Source organism: Leucoraja erinacea, chromosome 24 (assembly GCF_028641065.1).
Source record: "Leucoraja erinacea ecotype New England chromosome 24, Leri_hhj_1, whole genome shotgun sequence".
NCBI lineage: Eukaryota > Metazoa > Chordata > Chondrichthyes > Rajiformes > Rajidae > Leucoraja > Leucoraja erinaceus.
Window position 1 is genome coordinate 23065696 of NC_073400.1, and position 12140 is coordinate 23077835.

Genomic DNA, 12140 nt, shown 5'->3' on the forward strand with positions numbered 1-12140 from the left:
GCAGAACTTCTGTGGAATCATGATTTAATATCTTAGAACTCAGAACAGTATCGCACAGGAAAAGGCCCATCAGGCCACAATGTCTGCGTCAAACATGATAGCAAATTAAACTACTCACTTCTGCTTGCATGCAATTGATATTTCTCCATTTCCTGTAAAAATGTCTGAAGGGCCACTGTCATAGCTGCCTCCACCTCTGTGTAAAATACATGCCCCGCAAATCTCCTCTAAACTTTCCACTTTCCAGCCTTAAAGCTACGCTCTCTGATATTTGACATGGTGAGAAAGGTTCTGAATGTCTACCCTATCTGTGCATCTCATGATTTTATATACCCATCTGGTCTCCCTTTAACCTCCCAAGTTCCAGAGAAAGAAATCTAAGTTTATAGTAAATACCCTCTAGTCCAGGCAGCAACCTGGTGCACCTCATATCTCTGCTATGATGTGTGGAGGAAACTTCAGACTGCATCTAAACTCTGCTGAAACTGTACTAATTAATAGTGATGGGAAAGAGTTGTATTTATAACATTGGTTTCACTGTGAAACAAACTTTACAATCAATAAGATATTTTGAGAAATAAAGTTGGTGTGATAATGTGAACAGCAAATTCCCACGGTTATGTAGTGTTGTCGGGGAAATAATAGTGAGGGCTCTTAACTAGTAAATAGGAGTGTGATGTGGCGACAGCAGTCAAAGCCTAAACGCAGGGTTATGGAATGCAGCAGTTACACCACCAACATTTCACGACCTTCATTGATTATGTTTTAGAGTGCACCCATCATTGTAACAGAAAATTGGATCTACTGGCAACTAAATTAGACCTTGTGGATAATCATGTTATTCTGGAATCAAGACCTCGTTTGTTATCCAAATCTTTCTTTATTGGATAACAAACACAGGACCTACCTACCACGTCTTGCCTGAAATCATTTGTGGCTGGCTCTGATTGTTCCTTTCTCGCCTCCAGCTCTTTACCTCACCCCCCCACCCCCCCCCCCCCCCCCCCCCCCCACTCCCCCCAACCTCCTATTTTCAGTCTGAAAAAGCGTCCCGACCCGAATCCTTTTTCTCCAGAGAGGCTGCCTGACCTGCTGAGTTACTCCAGCACTTTGTGTCTATCTTAAAGATAGATTATGTAAAAAGGAACTGCAGATGATAGTTTATACCGCAGACAGACACAAAGTGTTGGAGTAACTCAACGGGTCAGGCCGCATCTCAGGGGGAAAAGGATGGGTGACGTTTCAGGGTCTGAAGAAGGGACCTGACCTGAAACGTCACACATCCTTGGTCTCCAGAGATGCTGCCTGACCCGTTGAGTTACTCCACCATTTTGTGCCTATCTTAAGAATACAGTTGTTGGCTGATGTCATTCATTATCTGCTTTTGAAGTGACAGCATCTCAAATAAAGAGGAAATGGTGCGGAAAAGAGCAAGACCGCACTCTGCAGACTTTACAGACATTAGCTAAGTGCAAAATTAAACTGTAGATCTGAAATAAACCCAGGCAATGCTGGAAATAATATGCAGGTCAGGCAGCATCTGCGGAAAGAGGACTTGTGCCACCAATTATAATGTAAATTGTACATAATTCCTTTAGGTGGACTGAGTTCTTTATTTTGGTGTAATGTTACACTTTGCTCTGCAAGATTCAGCCAAGGTAACAGTGGCAGTGGGGTGTGGCAACATGGGCAGTGGAAGCTGCAAATCTTCATTTGAACGGACTTACATCTTTCTTTTAGACTTTTTTTTAAGATACAGATTGGAAAAAGGCCCTTGGGCCCACAGAGTCCAAGCCAAGCAGCGATCACCCCAAACACTAACATTATCCTGCACACTAGGGACAATTTATAATTATCCTGCACACTAGGGACATCCTGCACACTAGGGACAATTTATAATTTTACCAAAGCCAATTAACATACAAACCTGCACGTATTTGGAGTGTCAGAGAAAACCGGAGCACCCGGAGAAAACCCACATAGTCACAGGGAGAACGTGCAAACTCCGTATAGGCAGCACCCATAATCAGGATCAAACCCGGGCCTCTGGCGCTGTGAGGCAGGAGCTCTACCACTGTGCCATGCTGCCGCCATTCCCGTCTTAAACGTTGTCAGGCAAAGCTTTGTCCAAGGTAACATTCAGTGTACTTAGTATCAGAAATATACATGCAAAATCTGAACTACTCTTTCAAATGTGCCTTCATTCCTACTGCCTAAAATGTAAACTAAACAAACCAGTATCACCTCAAGAGATTACTTGTCAAGTACTGACCCCACAGTGTGGATGGCGACTACAGAAATCCATTTTCACTGGACAGAAACTCCATCTGTTTGAAATTGGCTACGATAGAGGGAACGGTGCTGAAGTGGAGATGACCTATAGCCTCAATATTCAAGGTGTAAATATCACTAACAATTGATCTTGGTGCAACCACATCAATGTTATTTCCAAGAAAGCACATCAACCGCATGGAGCAGTTAGTGTCTAAGCAGTCATGTGATCACAAGTGAAACTGAGATGAGTCTGGAATTAATGCAGGATCACAGGGAGAGAATGGGCAATGGGATAAGATAGGACTTTGATTCTAATGCGGAAGTGCAATGCACAAACCTGCCCCTCAACTTATGCCACCAACATGGAAAGTTTGTATTTAGTAACATGTTGAATTTCTTGCTTTTATATTGATATTTGCAAGACAAATGGTAAGACGTGTTCAAGCACTTAAAGAAAGAATTAAAGAGTGAGAACGTGGAAACTGCCACCCACTGTTTTTCCACAAAGGGCGAGTCTTTTACTGAAATGGCACATTATAAAAGTGTAATTAGTGTCCTCTGAGTGACAACTTGCCCTTATCCCATTGACTATTCTATGTTAAAATGATCTTCCCACATCTTGGGGAAATTTCCAAATTATTATTTTCACATCTATTTCTTTCATTATATTTTTACATGACTCATATTTGTCAAAATTAGAAAATGATGTGTCCTGGAACACAAAATCCATCCACGCAACTACAAAAACAACTGTTGCAATTTATCGATGTTTCATTGACACGAGATGGCGGTTTTTTGCATACTTTTCGAAGTGTCCCATTGCCTGTCACTAACACTGTACAGTGTAATTTGGGGCAAAAAGCATTCACGCTCACTAGCAATGGTAGTATTGAACATTGTAGGTGGCACAGTGGTGCAGCTGGTGGAACAGTTTTTGTATCATTCCTGGTTCAATCCTGACCTCCGGTTCTGCCTTGGTGGAGTTTTCAGGTTCACTGTATGATCATGTGGATTTCTTCCTGGTATCCAGTTTCTACCTTCATCACAAAGACATGGGAGCTGGCGGTTTGGTTGGCTGCTGTAAATTGAATGTGGCATGTAGTAGAATGTAGGGGTTGATGGGAATGCGAGCAGAATAACATTGGATTAGTGTAGGATTGGTGTAAATGGGTGGTTGATGGTCAGCAGGAACTTCATGGGTTGAGGGGCCTGTTACTGTCTGTAGTGGATGATTCTACAAACCCACTACATCAAACCTGTGGCACAGAGGGTCAGCGGTAGTGCTGCTGCCTTTCTGTGCCAGAGACCCAGGTTCGATCCTGACTACGGGTACTTGTCCGTACGGAGTTTGTACGTTCTGCCTGTGACCTGCGTGGGTTTTCTCAGGGATCTCTGGCTTCCTCCCACACTCCAAAGAGGGACAGGCTTGTAGGCGAATTGGCTTGGTAAAATTGTCCCTTGTGTGTTTAGGATAGGCTAGTGTGCGTGGATCAACGGGCCGAATGGCCTGTTTCAACGTTGTATCTCTAAACTAAACTGAAGTAAACTTGTCGGAATTATGTAATTGGCAGTGCAATGCTCAAAATTCATTGGTCTAATGAACAACACCTCCAATTTATTTGCAGGTAAACCCGACTCAGAAACGTTATTAAAGTCTGACATTGAGAGCGACGTTGCACACTACTCTCCACACTCACTGCACACCCTGCACTCTGTTCACACTGAACTCTGAGCCCTGCAGCATCTTCACTTTGCCACAATCAAAAACCCCTTCCTTCTTTGTCTAGACCACATTGTCTGCTTCATAGATTATGTGAGGTGACATATTTTGGATGGTAAAATGCAAGAGAAAGGTATACAATAAATGGCGGTAGACAAAAATGCTGGAGAAACTCAGCGGGGGAGGCAGCATCTATGGAGTGAAGGAATAGATGACGTTTCGGGTCGAGACCCGTATGAAGAAGGGTCTCGACCTGAAACGCCACCGATTCCTTCGCTCCATAGATGCTGCCTCCCCCGCTGAGTTTCTCCAGCATTTTTGTCTACCTTCGATTTTTTCCAGTATCTGCAGTTCTTTCTTAAACAATAAATGGCAGGATCTGTGGAATATTGTTGTACAGAGGGGGGTGCAAGGAATTCCATAGCTCCCTGAAACACAAGTAGATAGGGTTGTAAAGAAGGTCTGCCTTCATCTGCCAGGGCATTGAGTATAAAAGTTGGCAAATCATGTTAAAGCTACAATAAACATTGGTTAGGTCCCATATGGAGAATTGCGTGCAGTTCTGGTCACTAGATTGTAGGAATAATGTGGAGGCTTTGGAGAGGATGCAAAAGAGATTCACCAGGATGTTGCCTGGATTGGAATGTATTAGCCATAAGGAGATGTTGGAGAAATTGGGATTGTTTTCTCTGGAGCATCAGGGATGATAGAAGTATATAAAGTTATGAGTCATAGAAAGATTGGATAGTCAGAATATTTTTTCTAGACTGGAATATCCAGTGCTGGAGGGTGTAGGTTGAAAGCCAGAGGGGAAACGTTTAAAGGAGATGTGCAAAGTTTTTTTTTCCATAGAGATTGGTGAGTGCTTGGAACGCGCTGTCAAGGGAGGTGGTAGGAGCAGATGTGAAAGTTAAAACCTATTTAGACAGACACGTGACCAGGCAGGGGGTAGATGGATATGGAGCAAATATCACCATCTATTGATCACTGCCTCATACGTGCAGGGTCAATTGACCTGACCAAGCCAGCTCCACCTTCTCTCCACCAGCCCACTATCAGGAGCGTCCTCACCATGAGTTTAGCCACTTTGTAAACAAGCCGGGGTGCAGGAAGTCATAGATCACACATCATCAACTTTGGCTGCTTCAAGAGAGGGGTGGCTGATAACGGCATCTTTACTCTTGCAGGGTGACCAAAGCTCCAAGTGCAGCCTCACCAACATCTTGAACAATTGAAACGTAATGTCATAACATAATTCTACACCTATGTCTTATGGATGGATGGTAATGTCCCAACTTCTAAACTCATTTCAGCACAGTGGCAGATGTAGGGCGACTGCCTTACAGCGCCAGAGAGCTGGGTTCAATCTTACTGTGGATGCTGTTTGTACGGAGTTTGTACGTTCGACCCGTGACTACGTAGGGTTTCCTCCAGGTACTCCGGTTTCCATCCACATTCCAAAGCCATGCGGGTTTGTAGGCTGATTTGCCTTCTGTAAATTATCCCTAGTTTGTAGGATAGAACTAGTGTGTGGATGATCGTTAGTCAGCGTGGACTCGATGGGCCGAAGGGCCTGCCTCCACACTTTTTGTCTAAATTAAACTAAACTAAACTAAAAATTCAACACTAAGAAAATAGTTCACACATTTAGGCCCCTTCCCGTTGTCAGAATTTCTGGGCATTAGTTCCATCCTCTGGGAATTTCATCAATGGTGTGTAACATCAGCCTGCTGCTTGTGTTTCACCTCAGCTTTATGCTTTTACGAACTTGAATCTGAATGAACTAAGGATGGGAACTCCAGCCACAGGGGCCTTTGGTTGTGTCTGACTTCCACACTAACCTATATTTCTGTCATTTAACATTTCATCCAAAATAGAGTACTGCTTCTGATATCTCTCCCAATATTCCAGACAATCTAGAGGTAAATATTACACTCTACTCACTTCCACTATTCGCCAGTGCTACACAGTACACACACCCACTTCCTTTCCAGCACTAATCTACAGAAACACCCATTTGACCTCCAGTAATATTATCCTCACATCCATTCCCCCGCCAGTATGAATCTTCCTCACACCCATCCGACTGCAGTAGCGACCACCACACCCACCCCATTCCCAGTACTAATCAGTCCCACACACCCATTTCCTCTGACAACTTCCCAGCAGGGTCTTGCTCCAGATGACTTCGAACACAAGCTTACACAACCGACAGTCTGCCCGGATCGACAAAGCCGTTCTTCCCCCAGTAACCCCGGGGCAAGTTTGTGATATCATAGAAACATAGAAAATAGGTGCAGAAGTAGGCCATTCAGCCCTTCGAGCCTGCACCGCCATTCAATATGATCATGGCTGATCACCCAACTCAGTATCCTGTACCTGCCTTCTCTCCATACCCCCTGATCCCTTTAGCCACAAGGGCCACATCTAACTCCCTCTTAAATATAGCCAATGAACTGGCCTCAACTACCATCTGTGGCACAGATTCACCACTCTCAGTGTGAAAAAAAAATATTCTCATCTCGGTCCTAAAAGACTTCCCCCTTATCCTTAAACTGTGACCCTTTGTTCTGGACTTCCCCAACATCGGGAACAATCTTCCTGCATCTAGCCTGTCCAACCCCTTAAGATCCAACCCCTAATATCCTGTCGCTCAAAATACCAGAGGGTCCAACGAGCCAAATCAGGGATCGATGATGCTGGAATGATAGAAGAGACATAGTGCGGGCAAGCGATGCCACTTGGATGCAGGACTCGTGGGAGAAGTGGAAGATATTGATGTATGACAGCGGTGTGCATGGGCCATTTGGACCCTCTAGACCACTCCGGCATCGTGGCTGAACTGATGCCCACCACGACTCTGCATTCCACCCCGTCTTTGTGTGGCTCTACCCACCTCTCCAACTCTACACCCCATCGGTCAAATTCTCTCAAAGGTTCACACAAGTTACAGTAGAATTAGGCCATTCGGCCCATCGAATTTACTCCACCATTGAATCATGGCTGATCTCAGCCTCCTAATCCCATTTTTCTGCCTTCTCCCCATAACCCGTGAACTGTGAAGAGGATGCTATGAGGACGCAGGGCGATTTGGACAGGTTGGGTGAGTGGCAAATGCAGTATAATGTGGATAAATGTGAGGTTATCCACTTTGGTGGCAAGAGCGGGAAGGCAGATTATTATCTGAATGGTGTCAGATGAGGAAAAGGGGAAATATAACGAGACCTGGGTGCCCTTGTACACCAGTCACTGAAAGTAAGCATACAGGTACAACAGGCAGTGAAGAAAGCTAATGGCGTGTTGGCCTTCATGAGAGGAGTTGAGTATAGGAGCAAAGAAGACCTTCTGCAATTGTACAGGGCCCTGGTTAGACCACACATGGAGTATTGTGTGCAGTTTTGGTTTCCTAATTTGAAGAAGGACATTCTTGCTATTGAGGGACTGCAGCATAGGTTCATGAAGTTAATTCCCGGGATGGCAGGACTGTCACATGATGAAAGAATGAAGCGACTGGGCTTGTATTCGCTGGAATTTAGAAGGATGAGCGGCAATCTTATAGAAACATAAAACATTTATTTAGGGATTGGACAGGCTAGATGCAGGGAATGTTTCCGATGTTGGGGGAGTACAATCAGGGCCACAGTTTAAGAATAAAGGGTATTTATTGAAGCGATCTATAGATGGCGCTGCCTCATGAAGACAGCCAGCACCATGAAAGACCCACAACACCGTGGCCATGCTCTCATTTAACCCCTACCATCAGGAAGAAGACGGTACAGGAGGCCAAAAACGGTGCCCACCAGCTTCAAGAATAACTTCTTCCCAACAACCACCAGGCACTTAAACGCCACACAGCACCAATTAAACTATGAACCGTGGAATGCCTCTGATTGCACTAAGATTTGGGGATGTTTACACTAGCACTTGGGTTAATAATTCATAATTATATGTTGTCTAGGGGTATAATATTTACACATCTGTCACGAACGAATTCCATTGTTCTCTAGTCTGTGCATATGACAATTAAACACGGTTGACTCTCTCCACTCTTAGTTTAGTTCAGAGATACAGCATGGACACAGGCGATTTGTGCCCAGGGATCACCCGTACACACCAACAAACCCACACGTTTTTGAAATATGGAGTGAAACCGGAGCATCCGGAAAAACCCCGACGGTCACGAGGAGAACGTGCTAACTCCCGATGACGGGGTCGATCCTGGATCGGACCTGGCCTCTTCTTCAAGGCCACCAACTGCCTCACCTCTACACCCACTGTCTTGATACCAGCCGCTGACTATATGACTTCCTGTATACCTCCAACACTTCTTCAGTTAACCCTTGCGCTTCCAGCACCGTGGATATGAAAAGTTTGTATTTCTTTAGCATGCTTCACGCTTGAAAACAGAACAAACCCGAGCGTTACCCCCAGTCTACAGAAAAGTCCCGAAACAGCGGCACAATCGCGATAGAGTTGCTGCCTTTAGACCCGGGTTCCATTCTGACCTCGCGTGCTGACTGTACGGAGTTTGTACGTTCTCCCTGAGACCGCGCGGGTTTTCCCCGGGTGCTCCGGTTTCCTCCCACACTCCAAAGATGTGCGGGGATGGATGGAACTATGGAACTAGTGTATCGCTGGTCGGCGGGGACACGGTGGGCCGTTTCCACGCTGTATCACTAAACAAAATGAAAAGTAATCTGCCCATGCTCTCCACACAGGGCGGATTAACCATTAAGCAGACTAAGCACGTGCTTAGGGCACCAGGGCCAAAGGGGGCACCACAAAGTTGGGAAAAGGGTGAAAAGAAAAAAAAACGAATGAAGATTTGTAAAAAATTCCGTATCTCCACTTTTTATGTAATTGTTGAAAAGTTAGAAACGGAAATGAGAAGACGAAAGGTGTCACTGAAATAGCAGACAGATTCTCGTGTCTGACAGATGTTCCTAATGCCACCTAACAAGGTGCTAATTCCCAATTATCAGAAAGTGAAAGGTACTCAAAGACTTGTCAGACACTCATTGATGTTTATCCAGATGACATGAACAACACTTTGTCCACAGAGCTTCAGCAGTTCCATTCATATGTTCTTCATAAGTTTAAAACAACCAAGAAAACATATTTCACTCACATGGAACTTTACAACACAATTACAGAAGACAAACTAGAGAGTGCCTTTCCAAATGTTGAAATTGCCTTAAGAATATTTTTAACATTAATGGTCACCAACTGCACAACAGAGAGGTCATTCTCACAACTGAAACGTATAAAAACCCCAAATAGATCAGCTATGCTTCAAGAAAGACTCGACTCACTGTGTATATTAATAATTCAAGCAGACATTCTGAGAAGTATTAATTTCGAGGATGTTATCAGTGATTTTGCGAAAATGAAATGTAGAAAAATGCCTTTCAGGTCATGAATATTGGAACTTTGATACATTTAACTTGTGAAATATTAAAATAGATGTTGTATTGCATTTTTGTAGAACTTTATGTAGCCCAAGCTTGGCTTAGTTTGTACAGTATATTGTGTTATCATATGAATACATTTTTGTACTGCTGCAACCTGCATTGTATATCTGGTCAGACATGTCGACAACTAAAATGGACTGGATCAGTGTGGAAAGGAGGGGGGCACCAAGATTGGTCAGTGCTTAGGGCACCAGTGAGCCTTAATCCGCCCCCGTCTCCACAGATGCTGCCAAACCAGCCGAGTTAAGTGTTGTTAGTATAGCGTCACGTACAATACACAGCGGCCGCACAGCGCCAGTGAATGCTCTGCAGACACCTGAAGGAGATCATTGTCAGCTAATCTTCGGGAGAATATATTTTTTCATTCACAGCAGATAATTTGCTTGTTTGTCTTAGAAACAAAAAACGCATCGACATATTTTACATCCACACAAGGGAATCGTTGGGTCCAATGAGTAATCGGAGATACAGGAGCGCGACACTCCAATGGTACAGCAGGGGAGGGTAGAGGGTGGGAATAGACTCCCCCCTGGGGCAGCGCTGGACAATTTGAACCCGCAACCTTTCAAATAAAAGACACTAGATAGAAACAAAGAATTGCAGGTGCTGGTTTATACCAAAGATAGACACAAAGTGCTGGATTAACTCGGCGGGTCAGGCAGCATATGTGGAGAAAATGGATGGGGTGATGGTTCGGGTCGGGACCCTTCAGTCTGAAGAAACGTCACCCATCGCTTTTTCTCCAGAGATGCTGAGATACTCCAGCACTTTGTGTCTCTCTCCGCTGAGTTACTCCAACAGTTTGTGCCTATCAAAGGCAAGAGAGCTGTGACTAGACGTTGTTGAGCGTTCGAGACCTCAGCAAAAACAATGGAACATATTATTGTTCCCAAGAACCCGTCATGTGGCGGACTCTAATTCCACCATTGACAAATGCTAACGTTTCCCGCTATCTCAGCCCTACCTTGTCTTTGTCCTCGAAACTCTCGAACTAAACTCAAGGTGCCTGGTGTCTCAAAGGCTCGGAGCGCCGACGTTCTGCCGCTGGGAGCTGGGGGAAGAATGATGGCTCGTTAAGTTTCCTCTTAAGTTTCATGCGGTGTCCCTGCCTTGCCGTTTGCCGGGGAGAGGAAGTTACGAAGCACGCTCCGTTAGTGGGCTGTGCTTCGACAATGCAGCACTGTTTACACTTTAGGTCACCCTTTAGGTCACACATTCACAAGGAAACACGCCCTTCGGCCCAACTAGTCCATACCGACCAAGGCATCCATCTATGCTCATCCCATTTTGCAACATAGGAGGAATTTGATTTGCCATACAGTCATACCAATAAATAGCAACAAGGCACACAAATATATTTTTAACATGAACATCCACCACAGCGATTCCCCTCCATTCCTCACTGTGAATGAAAGGTTAAAAAGTTAAATCTTCTTCCCTTCTTTGTTCTCCCGTGTTCGGGGCACTCGAACCTTCCGTTGTTGGGGCGATCTTGGCTCCCGCAGCCGGCGGTCGAGGCCTCCGCATCGGGGCGACCATGCTCCCACATCAGGGGGGGGGGGGGGAATCTCAGCTCCACCCGCGCTGGGCGATCGGATCCCGGGTCGGGGCCAGTCGAACCACGTGCGGCTTGGAGCTTCCCGACATCACTCAACCCTAGACTGCGTTTGGCCCTTGTCCCTCCATTTCCTATCTGTTTTACCTGCCCACACGTCTTTAAAACATTGTAATTGTACTCTTTCTACCGCTTCCTCTGACAGTACTTTCCAAATACCCACCACCTCTATGAAAAACTTGCCCATTAAGTCAACTTTAAATCTCTCCCCTCTCTCATTAAACTGTTGTCCTCGAGTTTTAGACACACCCAACCCTAGTAAATAGACTGGTATCATCCACATCTATATTCATTATGATTTTATATACCTTTTTAATGTCACCCCTAAGCCTCCTTCACTCCTTCACTCCAGGGAAAATAGTCCCAACCTAAACATCTCTCCCTATAATTCAAGCCCACGCAACATCCTGGTGAATCTTTTCTGCATCGTCTGTACCTTAAACACATTCTTGCTAAGTTTAGCAACTAGAACTGTGCGAGATACTCCAAGTGTGACCTAACAGATTTTGTTTATAATTGCAACATGAGAATCCCAAATCTTGGACTCAATGCCAAGGCTAATGGAGGCCATAGGTCTTCTTCACCACCCCGTCCACCTGTGTGCCTCTTTCAGGGAGTGTTGTGTTGGCACCTCAAGGTCTCTTTGTTCAACAACACTCCCAGGACCCACAATTCACTGCGTAAGTCACACCATGGTTTTGCGTCCCAAATTACATCAATTGTCAGAGTTAAATTCCATCTTCCATTCCTTTGCCCACTTGATCTAGATCCTGTTGTATTCTTAGACAACCTTTTCCCACTGTCCACAAACACCAATTTGGCGTCATTTACAAATTCACTAATTGTGCCAAAAAAACAAACTGCTGGAGTAGCTCAGAGAGTCAGAGAGGGATCGTTCTTCATTCTGCTGATGTCTGCCTTTTCAATGATGTCATCTATGTTCTCATCAAAGTCATTATTATATACGACAAACAACATTCCTTGTTGAGTTAGGAGGAAATGTGAGGGAAGAATTAAATCTCTGGCACTGCTATCTCAGTTTTAATCCGTTTGCGTTGGT

General features: G+C 44.8%; 1 protein-coding gene across 1 annotated transcript in view; it reads right to left on the reverse strand.

Moving 5' to 3' along the window:
- LOC129708791 (leukocyte surface antigen CD53-like) overlaps positions 1-10587 on the reverse strand; it is a 29712-nt gene extending 19125 nt beyond the window's left edge. The window contains exon 1 of the mRNA XM_055654762.1: positions 10430-10587. The gene's annotated coding sequence lies outside the window, so the exon portion shown is untranslated. The remainder of the gene's footprint in view (positions 1-10429) is intronic.
- Positions 10588-12140: the final 1553 nt, after the last annotated feature.